The following is a 12,438-nucleotide window of genomic DNA, read 5'->3' as shown; positions in this document are numbered from 1 at the left end:
TGTGTCTAAAGGAAAGTAGTGGGCGTGTGGAAAGGAGTGGGTGTGTCTAAAGGAAAGTAGTGGGCGTGTGGAAAGGAGTGGGTGTGTCTAAAGGAAAGTAGTGGGCGTGTGGAAAGGAGTGGGTGTGTCTAAAGGAAAGTAGTAGGCGTATGGAAAGGAGTGGGTGTGTCTAAAGGAAAGTAGTGGAAAGGAAATGGAAGGTGGTACCCATACAACATGATGTTTACATCCCCAGTTTGCTACCTAGCCAGTAGCCACATTGCAACATGGTGGACTCCCAGCAAGGCACTTGTTATCAGGTACGAAATCTAGCTAGCTAATTCAGCCAAATGCTATTTCAACATGTTTTTGATGATCTCATTTATGTATAGATTTGCCAGTGGATATCTGTAATGGTAGACTCAGTTATTCCAGTTTGGCTATAAACCTTTTTCTGATGTGATGTCATTCTTCGGATTTCATCTCTCAATTATCTAAGGTTAGCTAATTTCACCCATATAGCTACTAATGTCAGACATTGCATTCATCCTAGCTACTATACTATCAACTGGCTTGCTATATTAGGTAGATCTAGATGTGAGGGGAAACTTCATATATTTGTATTATCTATAAAGATTATAAAAAGGCCATTAGGTAGCTAGCTAGGTTGAAACTGCTGGGGAATAGCTATCTAGATAGCTAACTCCCACTATCAACTGAGTTCATCAATGTATCTAAGGATATATTTCTAGAAAATAAACTGTATTTTCTAGTCATATTTTAAAGACTTAAGCACATAACACCCAGACAGATGTAGAACTTCAGGGACCTCCCAAGGATCAGGAAAATATCCTTGAGGTTTATTCTGGAGTTTATTCAGGAAGGAACACATGTTAGATAAAAATACAGGTAACTGCCACAACCATGGAAACACTTGAGTAAATGAGGGATTCAAAATATATTGAAAGCAGGTGCTTCAACACAGGTGTGGTTCCTGAGTTAATTAAGCAATTAACATTGCATCATGCTTAGGGTCATGCATAAAAATGCTGGGTAGGCCAATATTTTGGCTACCATGGCAATGCCCCCATAGGATGACAATGCCCCCATCCACAGGGCACAAGTGTCTAAACCATATGCCATGACCGTCTCAGTCACCAGATCTCAACCAAATTGAACACATATGGGAGATTCTGGAGCGGCTCCTGAGACAGCATTTTCCACCACCATCAACAAAACACTAAAGGATGGAATGTCTCATGGAAGAATGGTGTCGCTTCCCTCCAATAGAGTTCAGACACTTGTAGAATCCATACCAAGGTGCATTGAAACTATTCTGGCTCATGGTGGCCCAACGCCCTATTAAGACACTATGTTGGTGTTTCCTTAATCTTGGCAGTTACATGTAGATCCACACATTATTGTCTATTTCATGCAGAATTGTCATCTCATTGTTCCTTAGGGAGCTCGTTCTATAATACAGACGTGGGTGATTTCTGTCCCAGGTAGTTGCAAAAATCTGGTAACTTTTCCTTAATTCCCTTGTTTCCCAGAAAACCCGGTTGGAAGGTTTCTGGAATCACGTTTTCTTTTGCTAATCCATGCAGGTTTGTCATCTGATTTCCAAGGAGTCTGGTGGAGATGGATGCAACCATACTCCAAGGCAGGACATTTCCCCAAAACGAACTGGCCCAGTAAGAGGGCATGTTACAGACATTGAAGACAGAACTTGAACCACAGAGTAAGGCTGCCTTAAAGTCAGCATGCACATATCGCATGTTGGACACAGCAGTGTGGTGAGGACACTGGTCTACTTTTCAATAGACACGTATTTGCAACTTTTCTAATGGCCGGCCTCCCCCAACACTCCTCACATTGAGTTGCTGCGTCTGATTTAAAGGCCCCCTTATAGTCCTCAATAATCAACAATGTAATACTTATTACAGGTTAACTATCTTGCTTTCTTTCAAGCACACTCAGTACTTCTATCCATCCCTCTCCAGGTGCTAGAGACAGAACATTCCAAGGACCTCCAGAGCCTTCTGACCAATTACCTGCCATCTCTCCAGAGCACAGAGAAGTAGGCTCCATTTGTAATAGTATACTGATGCAACCTCACTAGTGCTGTCTGTGTGATATAGCAGATAATCAAGGTCTTCACTAGTGCTGTCTGTGTGATATAGCAGATAATCAAGGTCTTCACTAGTGCTGTCTGTGTGATATAGCAGATAATCAAGGTCTTCACTAGTGCTGTCTGTGTGATATAGCAGATAATCAAGGTCTTCACTAGTGCTGTCTGTGTGATATAGCAGATAATCAAGGGTCCCTGGTTGGGTTTACTGTACTTCAGAACTCATGCTCTCTCCCTCAAAGTCTCCCAGACTTGAATAAAAACGTGTTCTTCCCCCTGTCCCCAGGTGTCTGCTGGGCCATGGAGCTCCAGAGCAGCATATCAAAAAACATGCCACCCTGTTGCCAGCTGTCAGCAGGCCGTTCCCTGAGGAAGGATGCAACGGTCAAGGCTTTCAATGGCCAAATTTGGGGGATGACTAAATGCAATAAAGCTGTGTAAACGACGCATGTTCATTTTTAATACTTCAGTTACAAAATAATAACTTTTTCATAGCATGTTGGTCTTCACATTTTTACTATGGTAACTTAAACAACATGCAGACGTTATCGATCAAGATAACACTTAGAGCTTATGATTCAAAAGTTCAGGGTGAATAACACTTTTATTAATGTACATCAGACATGACATGCATCAACTAAATTATACACTGAATGTACAAAACATTAGGAACACTTGCTCTTTCCATGAAAGCCTGGACAGGTGAATGCTATGATCCCTTATTGATGTCACCTGTTAAATCTACTTTAAAATCAGTGTAGATGAAGGGGAGGAGACAGATTAAAGAAGGATTTTTAAGCCTTGAGATAATTGAGACATGGATTGTGCACGTGTGCCATTTAGAGGGTGAATGGGCAAGACAAAATGTGTTTTAATCAAATCAAATACAAAAGCTGAAGAATATACACACATCCAGGTAATCAAATCCACCATATGCACTGAGCTTGTCTGACAGGTTGAAGCGCACTAAATACTAAATAAATGATACCAGAGTCTGTTGTAACATTTTATTGCAAAGCCTTTATTAATTATTAAAGGGTTGCTTTGTTATTTTAAAAACACAAATGCTTGATTATGTATTTTATATTGGATTTTGCATTATATTATGCATGTGATACGTGGTTGGGATACGACTGTGATATGTGGTTGTCTCTCCTGGCTATCGTAAGATGAATGCACTAGCTGTGGGTCTCTCTGGATGGGAGCATCTTCTAAATTAGTAAATTGTCATGTAAATATAGTGCTATGTACAGTGAGTACTACACTGCTCTTTCAATCAGCGTAGATAAAGGTGAGGTTAAAGAAGGATTTTTAAGCCTTGAGACATGGATTGTGCATGTTTGCCATTCAGAGGTTGAATGGGCAAGACAAAATATTTAAGTGTCTTTGAACGGGGTATGGTAGTAGGTGCCAGGCGCACCGGTTTGAGTGTGTCAAGAACTGCACCGCTGCTGGGTTTTTGACGCTCAACAGTTTCCCGTGTATATCAAGAATGGTCCAACACCCAAAGGACATCCAGCCAATTTGATACAACTGAGAAGCATTGGAGTCAACATGGGCCAGCATCCCTGTGGAACGCTTTCGACACCTTGTAGAGTCCATGCCCTGACAAAGTTAGGCTTTTCTGAGGGCAGAAGGGGGTGCAATGCAATATTAGGAAGGTGTTCCTAATGTTTTGTACACTTTGTATATCAAAGACCAGATTGAAGAATGGGACATAGATAAGTGAATATCAGTTCTTGCATTTATATCAGTTTGTATGAATGAGTGGTTACAGGATATGTAGACCTTCCAAACTGACAGCAGGGTGTTCCACAATCTTTGTTTAGCAATGACTAAAAGTCCCAACTGGACAAGTCCAGAAATTAAAATGTAAAAGTCCTTGAGGAACGGTCCATGGTCACCCCACGGCAGGCACGCTCTGAGGGATCCAATCCAGTGTTGGCAGCAGGCCTCTCCTGGGTGGTGTTGTACTGAGTGAAAGACAGAGATTGTCAGATTGCTGTTTCTTCTTCTTCTATGGTACAGTGAAGGAAAAAAGTATTTGATCCCCTGTACGTTTGCCCACTGACAAAGAAGTTATCAGTCTATAATTTTAATGGTAGGTTTATTTGAACAGTGAGAGACAGAATAACAACAAAAAAATCCAGAAAAACGCATGTCAAAAATGTTACAAATTGATTTTTTCATTTTAATGAGGGAAATAAGTATTTGACCCCTCTGCAAAACATGACTTAGTACTTGGTGGCAAAACCCTTGTTGGCAATCACAGAGGTCAGACGTTTCTTGTAGTTGGCCACCAGGTTTGCACACATCTCAGGAGGGATTTTGTTCCACTCCTCTTTGCAGATCTTCTCCAAGTCATTAAAGTTTCGAGGCTGACGTTTGGCATCTCGAACCTTCAGCTCCCTCCACATATTTTCTATGGGATTAAGGTCTGGAGACTGGCTAGGCCACTCCAGGACCTTAATGTGCTTCTTCTTGAGCCACTCCTTTGTTGCCTTGGCCGTGTGTTTTGGGTCGTTGTCATGCTGGAATACCCATCCACGACCCATTTTCAATGCCCTGGCTGAGGGAAGGAGGTTCTCACCCAAGATTTGACGGTACATGGCCCCGTCCATCGTCTCTTTGATGCAGTGAAGTTGTCCTGTCCCCTTAGCAGAAAAACACCCCCAAAGCATAATGTTTCCACCTCCATGTTTGACGGTGGGGATGGTGTTCTTGGGGTCATAGGCAGCATTCCTCCTCCTCCAAACACGACGAGTTGAGTTGATGCCAAAGAGCTCCATTTTGGTCTCATCTGACCACAACACTTTCACCCAGTTCTCCTCTGAATCATTCAGGTGTTCATTGGCAAACTTCAGACGGGCATGTATATGTGCTTTCTTGAGCAGGGGGACCTTGCGGGCGCTGCAGGATTTCAGTCCTTCACGGCGTAATGTGTTACCAATTGTTTTCTTGGTGACTATGGTCCCAGCTGCCTTGAGATCATTGACAAGATCCTCCCGTGTAGTTCTGGGCTGATTCCTCACCGTTCTCATGATCATTGCAACTCCACGAGGTGAGAACTTGCATGGAGCCCCAGGCCGAGGGAGATCAAATCAAATCAAATTGATTGACAGTTATTTTGTGTTTCTTCTATTTGCGAATAATCGCACCAACTGTTGTCACCTTCTCCCCAAGCTGCTTGGCGATGGTCTTGTAGCCCATTCCAGCCTTGTGTAGGTCTACAATCTTGTCCCTGACATCCTTGGAGAGCTCTTTGGTCTTGGCCATGGTGGAGAGTTTGGAATCTGATTGATTGATTGCTTCTGTGGACAGGTGTCTTTTATACAGGTAACAAGCTGAGATTAGGAGCACTCCCTTTAAGAGTGTGCTCCTAATCTGTCATAATCCGTCGTGGATGTGGTGGAGGAGTCAAGCGCAGGAAGCAGAGGTTTAGTCCAACAAGACTTTTAATAGTCTCAAATGCAAGATAACAAACCCCGACCTCGATAACACGAAGTGGCGAGGGAAAATTACGCACACGCGTAAAACACTAAACATGGAAAAATGACACGGAAAACAAACACGTATCATATACAAAGAGGCAACGGAAAAACAACACACAAATACCCTAGATTACAACACAGAACTTATAAGACACGTAATCAACTCTCAAACAGACACAGGTGTGACAGACAGACAAAAGCAATCAAACTCAGAAACATAGAGCGGTGGCAGCTAGTACTCCGGGGACGGCGAACGCCGAAGCCTGCCCGAACCAGGAGGAGGAGCAGCCTCGGCCGAAACCGTGACAGTACCCCCCCTTGACGCGCGGCCCCAGCCGCGCGCCGACCCCGGCCTCGGGGACGGCCAGGAGTTTGCGGACCCGGGCGCGTGGGATGCCCATGGTGAAACTCAGTCAGGAGGGATGGATCGAGTATATCCCTCCTGGGCACCCAGCACCGTTCCTCCGGACCGTACCCCTCCCACTCCACGAGATACTGGAGACCACTCATCCGGCGTCTCGAGTCCAAGATGGTCCGGACTCTGTACGCCGGGGCCCCCTCGATGTCCAAAGGGGGCGGAGGGGTCTCTCCTATCTCATCCTCTTGGAGTGGGCCAGCTACCACCTGCCTGAGAAGAGACACATGGAACGAGGGGTTAATATTTTTATACTCTATAGGCAGTTGTAACCTGTAACACACCTCGTTCAATCTTCTCAGGACTTTGAAGGGCCCCACAAACCGCCGACCCAGCTTCCGGCAGGGCAGGCGGAGGGGCAGGTTTCGAGTCGAGAGCCAGACTCGATCTCCCGGTGCGTACACCGGTGCCTCACTGCGGTGGCGGTCGGCGCTCGCCTTTTGTTGACGGATGGCACGCTGCAGATGGACATGGGCAGCGTCCCACGTCTCCTCCGAGCGCCGAATCCACTCGTCCACCGCAGGGGCCTCGATCTGGCTCTCGTGCCATGGTGCCAGGACCGGCTGATAACCTAAAACACACTGGAAGGGTGTTAAATTGGTGGAGGAGTGGCGGAGAGAGTTCTGGGCCATCTCTGCCCAGGGGATGAACCGAGACCACTCCTCCGGCCGGTCCCGGCAATAGGACCTCAAAAACCTACCCACATCCTGGTTGACACGTTCCACCTGCCCATTGCTCTCCGGGTGGTACCCCGAGGTAAGGCTTACCGAGACCCCCAACCGTTCCATAAACGCCCCCCAAACTCTGGAGGTGAACTGGGGACCTCGGTCAGACACTATATCCTCGGGGACCCCATAGTGCCGGAACACATGGGTAAAGAGGGCCTCAGCGGTTTGTAGGGCAGTAGGGAGACCCGGCATGGGAAGGAGACGACAGGCCATAGAAAACCGATCCACAACGACCAATATGGTGGTATTCCCCTGGGAGGGGGGTAGGTCAGTTACGAAATCCACCGATAGGTGGGACCATGGTCGTTGTGGAACGGGCAGGGGATGTAGCTTACCCCTGGGCAAATGTCTAGGCGCCTTACACTGGGCACACACCGAGCAGGAGGAGACATAAACCCTCACATCCCTAGCTAACGTTGGCCACCAGTATTTCATGCTAAGACAGTGCACGGTCCGGCCAATACCTGGATGTCCAGAGGAGGGTGATGTATGAGCCCAATAAATAAGACGATCACGGACCTCGAGCAGAACGTACGTCCGCCCCACAGGACACGTGGGGGGAGTAGGGTCGGTACGCAGTGCCCGCTCGATTTCCGTATCAACCTCCCATACTACCGGAGCCACCAAACAAGATTCCGGCAATATGGAAGTAGGCTCGTTGGACCTCTCCTCCGTGTCATACCGCCGGGACAGGGCGTCTGCCTTAACATTCTGGGACCCTGGGATGTATGTGATCTTAAAAACAAACCGGGTTAGGAACATATTCCACCTAGCCTGACGAGGATTCAATCTCCTAGCTGCCCAGATGTACTCCAGGTTACGTTGATCAGTCAGAATGAGAAAAGGGTGTTGAGCCCCCTCAAGCCAATGCCTCCACACCTTTAGGGCTTGGACTACGGCTAACAACTGCCTGTCCCCAACATCATAGTTGCGCTCCGCCGAGCTGAGCTTCTTCGAGTAGAAAGCACAGGGGCGGAGTTTAGGTGGCGCGCCGGACCGCTGTGACAGGACTGCCCCAATACCGGTCTCGGACGCATCTACCTCAACCTGGAATGGTAAAGAGGGATCCGGATGCGCCAGCACCGGAGCCGAGGTGAACAGGTTCTTAAGCTTGACAAATGCCCTGTCCGCCTCAGCCGACCACCGCAAACGAACCGGACCCCCCTTTAGCAGGGACGTAATGGGAGCTGCAACCTGTCCAAAACCCCGAATAAACCTCCGGTAGTAATTAGCAAAACCCAAGAACTGCTGCACCTCTTTTACAGTGGTTGGAGTTTGCCAATTACGCACGGCCGATACCCGGTCTACCTCTATCTCCACACCAGACGAGGACAACCGATAACCCAAAAAGGAGACGGACTCCTGGAAGAACAGGCATTTCTCTGCCTTGACATACAAGTCATGCTCCAACAGTCTTCTCAACACTCGGCGCACCTGGGCTAAATGCTCGGCTCGTGTAGAAGAGTACACTAGGATGTCGTCGATGTAAACTACTACACCCTGCCCATGCATGTCCCGGAAAATCTCGTCAACAAAGGATTGGAAGACTGACGGAGCATTCATTAACCCGTATGGCATGACGAGATACTCGTAATGACCCGAAACCGTGACATAATCTCAGCTCGTTACCTGTATAAAAGACACCTGGGAGCCAGAAATCTTTCTGATTGAGAGGGGGTCAAATACTTATTTCCCTCATTAAAATGCAAATCAATTTATAACATTTTTGACATGCATTTTTCTGGATTTTTTTGTTGTTATTCTGTCTCTCACTGTTCAAATAAACCTACCATTAAAATTATAGACTGATAATTTCTTTGTCAGTGGGCAAACGTACAAAATCAACAGGGGATCAAATACTTTTTTCCCTCATTGTATATTGGCGATCACACAATTTAATGTGCATCCCGCCACCTACAATGTGGGATGGAAACAGGATTCCCCCAAAAACGGAACTACCTAAAAAAATAAAAAATAAATAAAACAGCTTTTCTGTAAAACAAATGGTCCTCTGTAGCTCAATTGGTAGAGCATGGCGCTTGTAACGCCAGGGTAGTGGGTTCGATCCCCGGGACCACCCATACGTAAAAATGTATGCGCACATGACTGTAAGTCGCTATGGATAAAAGCGTCTGCTAAATGGCATATTATTATTAAACAGATCTGATCCCTACACAAGCTCAAGAGACCCCTTGCAAGACTTCAGTCACAAAAACTTTTCTGCCGCAGCCACAATAATGTCCAGTTTCTTGGACTTCTTTGAGACTTGTGCTGTCCAGTTTATAACTGTGGCAATGAACGCAAAAAAAGAATCCACCTTTTTAACACACAGGGTATGTTTTGTCTGGCAGCAAACATTTACTACAGGTTGTGGTGTATCCACTACCATATCTTCCCTAGCATCACTCTTTTTCTCAATGATTTTAATCGCCTCCGAAAAGGAGATTCGATTGACCTCGATTGACCAAGAGGTCAATCGAATCTCCTTTTCGGAGGCGAGACAAAAGTTATTGTCTCACAGTTCTGGCACTTTCTTTATTCTCTAAAAATATGTTCAATTCTCACTTCAATAGATCAGGTAGCTAAACATTGACAACAAAACATTCATTCATTTCCATTAGACACAAAGTACACACTTTAAATTACACTGGGTCCGACGTACTAAATTGTCATACTTGAGTAAAAGTAAAGATACCTTAATAGAAAATGACTCAAGTAAAAGTGATAATCACCCAGCAATATGCTACTTGAGTAAAGTCTAAAAGTATAAAGTTTTAAATGTACTTAAACCAACGTCAATGGTGGATAAAGTACTAAATATTCATACTTGAGTAAAAGTAAATTCCATCAAATTAATATTAATGGATTTTCTTGTTTATTTTAATTCACGGACAGCCAGGGGCACACTCCAACATCATTTACAAACGCTGAATTTGTGTTTAGTGAGTCCGCCAGATCAGGGGCAGTAGGGATGACAATGCGTGATATTGATAGGTGCGTGAATTGGACCATATTGCTGTCCTGCCTGAGCATTCTAAATGTAACGAGTACTTTTGGGTGTCAGGGAAAATGTATGGGAGTCAAAAGTACAACTTTTCTTTAGGAATGAAGTGGAGTAAAAGTTGTCCGAAATATAAATAGTAAAGTACAGATAACCCCAAAAACTACTTATGTAGCACTTCAAAGTATTTTACATTTTAGAAATTTAGCAGACGCTCTGGATAAGCAGTGAGCGCATACGTTTTTTGTACTGATCCCCTGTGTGAACCGAACTCACAACCCTGGCGTTGCAAGTGCCATCCTTTTCCAACTGAGCCACACAGGACTACGTAGTTACGCCTGCCCGGAACTTCCTGTTCCCCCACTACCACAGTGCAACAACGATATCTATGGCACTGATTGACCAACTTCTTCTTCTTCTTCTTCTTCTTCTTCTTCTTCTCTAGTATAATGACGTTCAGGTAATGTGTATGCCTCCACCTACTGTTCGGTTAGTAAACTGGATAAAAAATAAATGACACTTACGGAAAAGGGGGATAAACTTCATCACACAAAATAAAAATACATAAAAAAGTCACAGTCCAATCCAGATCACATCCCTACACAGGCTCAGGGGCCTTGGAGGGCGGAACATCTTCAGTCAGTATTCCCTGCAATCAGTGGAAACTCTTTAGAGGAAGGGGAGGACCATCCTCCTCAGTAAATTTCATTAAAAACATAATAGTGAAACATTAAAAAAGTTATCCTTTTTAGAAACAATTATTTAAAAAAATATATTCACCTCACCAAATAATTGATTAAAACACACTGTTTTGCAATGATGGTCTACAGTAGCCTCAACAGCACTCTGTAGGTTAGCACCATGGTGTAGCCAGAGGACAGCTAGCTTCCGTCCTCCTCTGAGTACATTGACTTCAATACAAAACCTAGGAGATTCATGGTTCTCACCCCGTTCCATAGACTTACGCAGTAATTATGACAACTTCCGCAGGACATCCTCCAACCTACAGTTAGGGAAAAAAGTATTTGATCCCCTGCTTATTTTGTACGTTTGCCCACTGACAAAGACATGATCAGTCTATAATTTTAATGGTAGGTTTATTTGAACAGTCAGAGACAGAATAACAACAACAAAATCCAGAAAAACACATGTCAAAAATGTTATAAATTGATTTGCATTTTAATGAGGGAAATAAGTATTTGACCCCTCTGCAAAACATGACTTAGTACTTGGTGGCAAAACCCCTGTTGGCAATCACAGAGGTCAGACGTTTCTTGTAGTTGGCCACCAGGTTTGCACACATCTCAGGAGGGATTTTGTTCCACTCCTCTTTGCAGATCTTCTCCAAGTCATTAAAGTTTCGAGGCTGACGTTTGGCAACTCGAACCTTCAGCTCCCTCCACAGATTTTCTATGGGATTAAGGTCCGGAGACTGGTCAGGCCACTCCAGGACCTTAATTTGCTTCTTCTTGAGCCACTCCTTTGTTGCCTTGGCCGTGTGTTTTGGATCATTGTCATGCTGGAATACCCATCCACGACCCATTTTCAATGCCCTGGCTGAGGGAAGGAGGTTCTCACACAAGATTTGACAGTACATGGCCCCGTCCATCGTCCCTTTGATGCGGTGAAGTTGTCCTGTCTCCTTAGCAGAAAAACACCCCAAAGCATAATGTTTCCACCACCATGTTTGACGGTGAGGATGGTGTTCTTGGGGTCATAGGCAGAATTCCTCCTCCTCCAAACACGGCGAGTTGAGTTTATGCCAAAGAGCTCGATTTTGGTCTCATCTGACCACAACATTTTCACCCAGTTCACCTCTGAATCATTCAGATATTCATTGGCAAACATAGATGGCCCTGTATATGTGCTTTCTTGAGCAGGGGGACCTTGCAGGCACTGCAGGATTTCAGTCCTTCATGGCGTAGTGTGTTACCAATTGTTTTCTTGGTGACTATGGTCCCAGCTGCCTTGAGATCATTGACAAGATCTTCCCGTGTAGTTCTGGGCTGATTCCTCACCGTTCTCATGATCATTGCAACTCCACGAGGTGAGATCTTGCATGGTGCCCCAGGACGAGGGAGATTTACAGTTATTTTGTGTTTCTTCCATTTGCGAATAATCGCACCAACTGTTCTTGTAGCCCATTCCAGCCTTGTCTAGGTCTACAATCTTGTCCCTGACATCCTTGGAGAGCTCTTTGGTCTTGGCCATGGTGGAGAGTTTGGAATCTGATTGATTGATTGCTTCTGTAGACAGGTGTCTTTTATACAGGTAACAAACTGAGATTAGGAGCACTCCCTTTAAGAGTGTGCTCCTAATCTCAGCTCGTTACCTGTATAAAAGACACCTGGGAGCCAGAAATCTTTCTGATTGAGAGGGGGTCAAATACTTATTTCCCTCATTAAAATGCAAATCAATTTATAACATTTTTGACATGCGTTTTTCTGGATTTTGTTGTTGTTATTCTGTCTCTCACTGTTCAAATAAACCTACCATTAAAATTATAGATTGATCATTTCTTTGTCAGTGGGCAAACGTTCAAAATCAGCAGGGGATCAAATACTTTTTTCCCCTCACTGTATCTGAGCTCTTGCAGCATGAACTGACATGTTGTCCACCAAATCAAAGGATCAGAGAATGAATCTAGTACTGAAAGCATAAGCTACAGCTAGCTAGCACTGCAGTGCATAAAA

This window comes from Coregonus lavaretus (assembly GCF_964263955.1).
Source record: "Coregonus lavaretus genome assembly, chromosome: 35".
Taxonomy (NCBI): Eukaryota; Metazoa; Chordata; class Actinopteri; order Salmoniformes; family Salmonidae; genus Coregonus; species Coregonus lavaretus.
Note: the sequence above shows the minus strand (reverse complement) of the source record.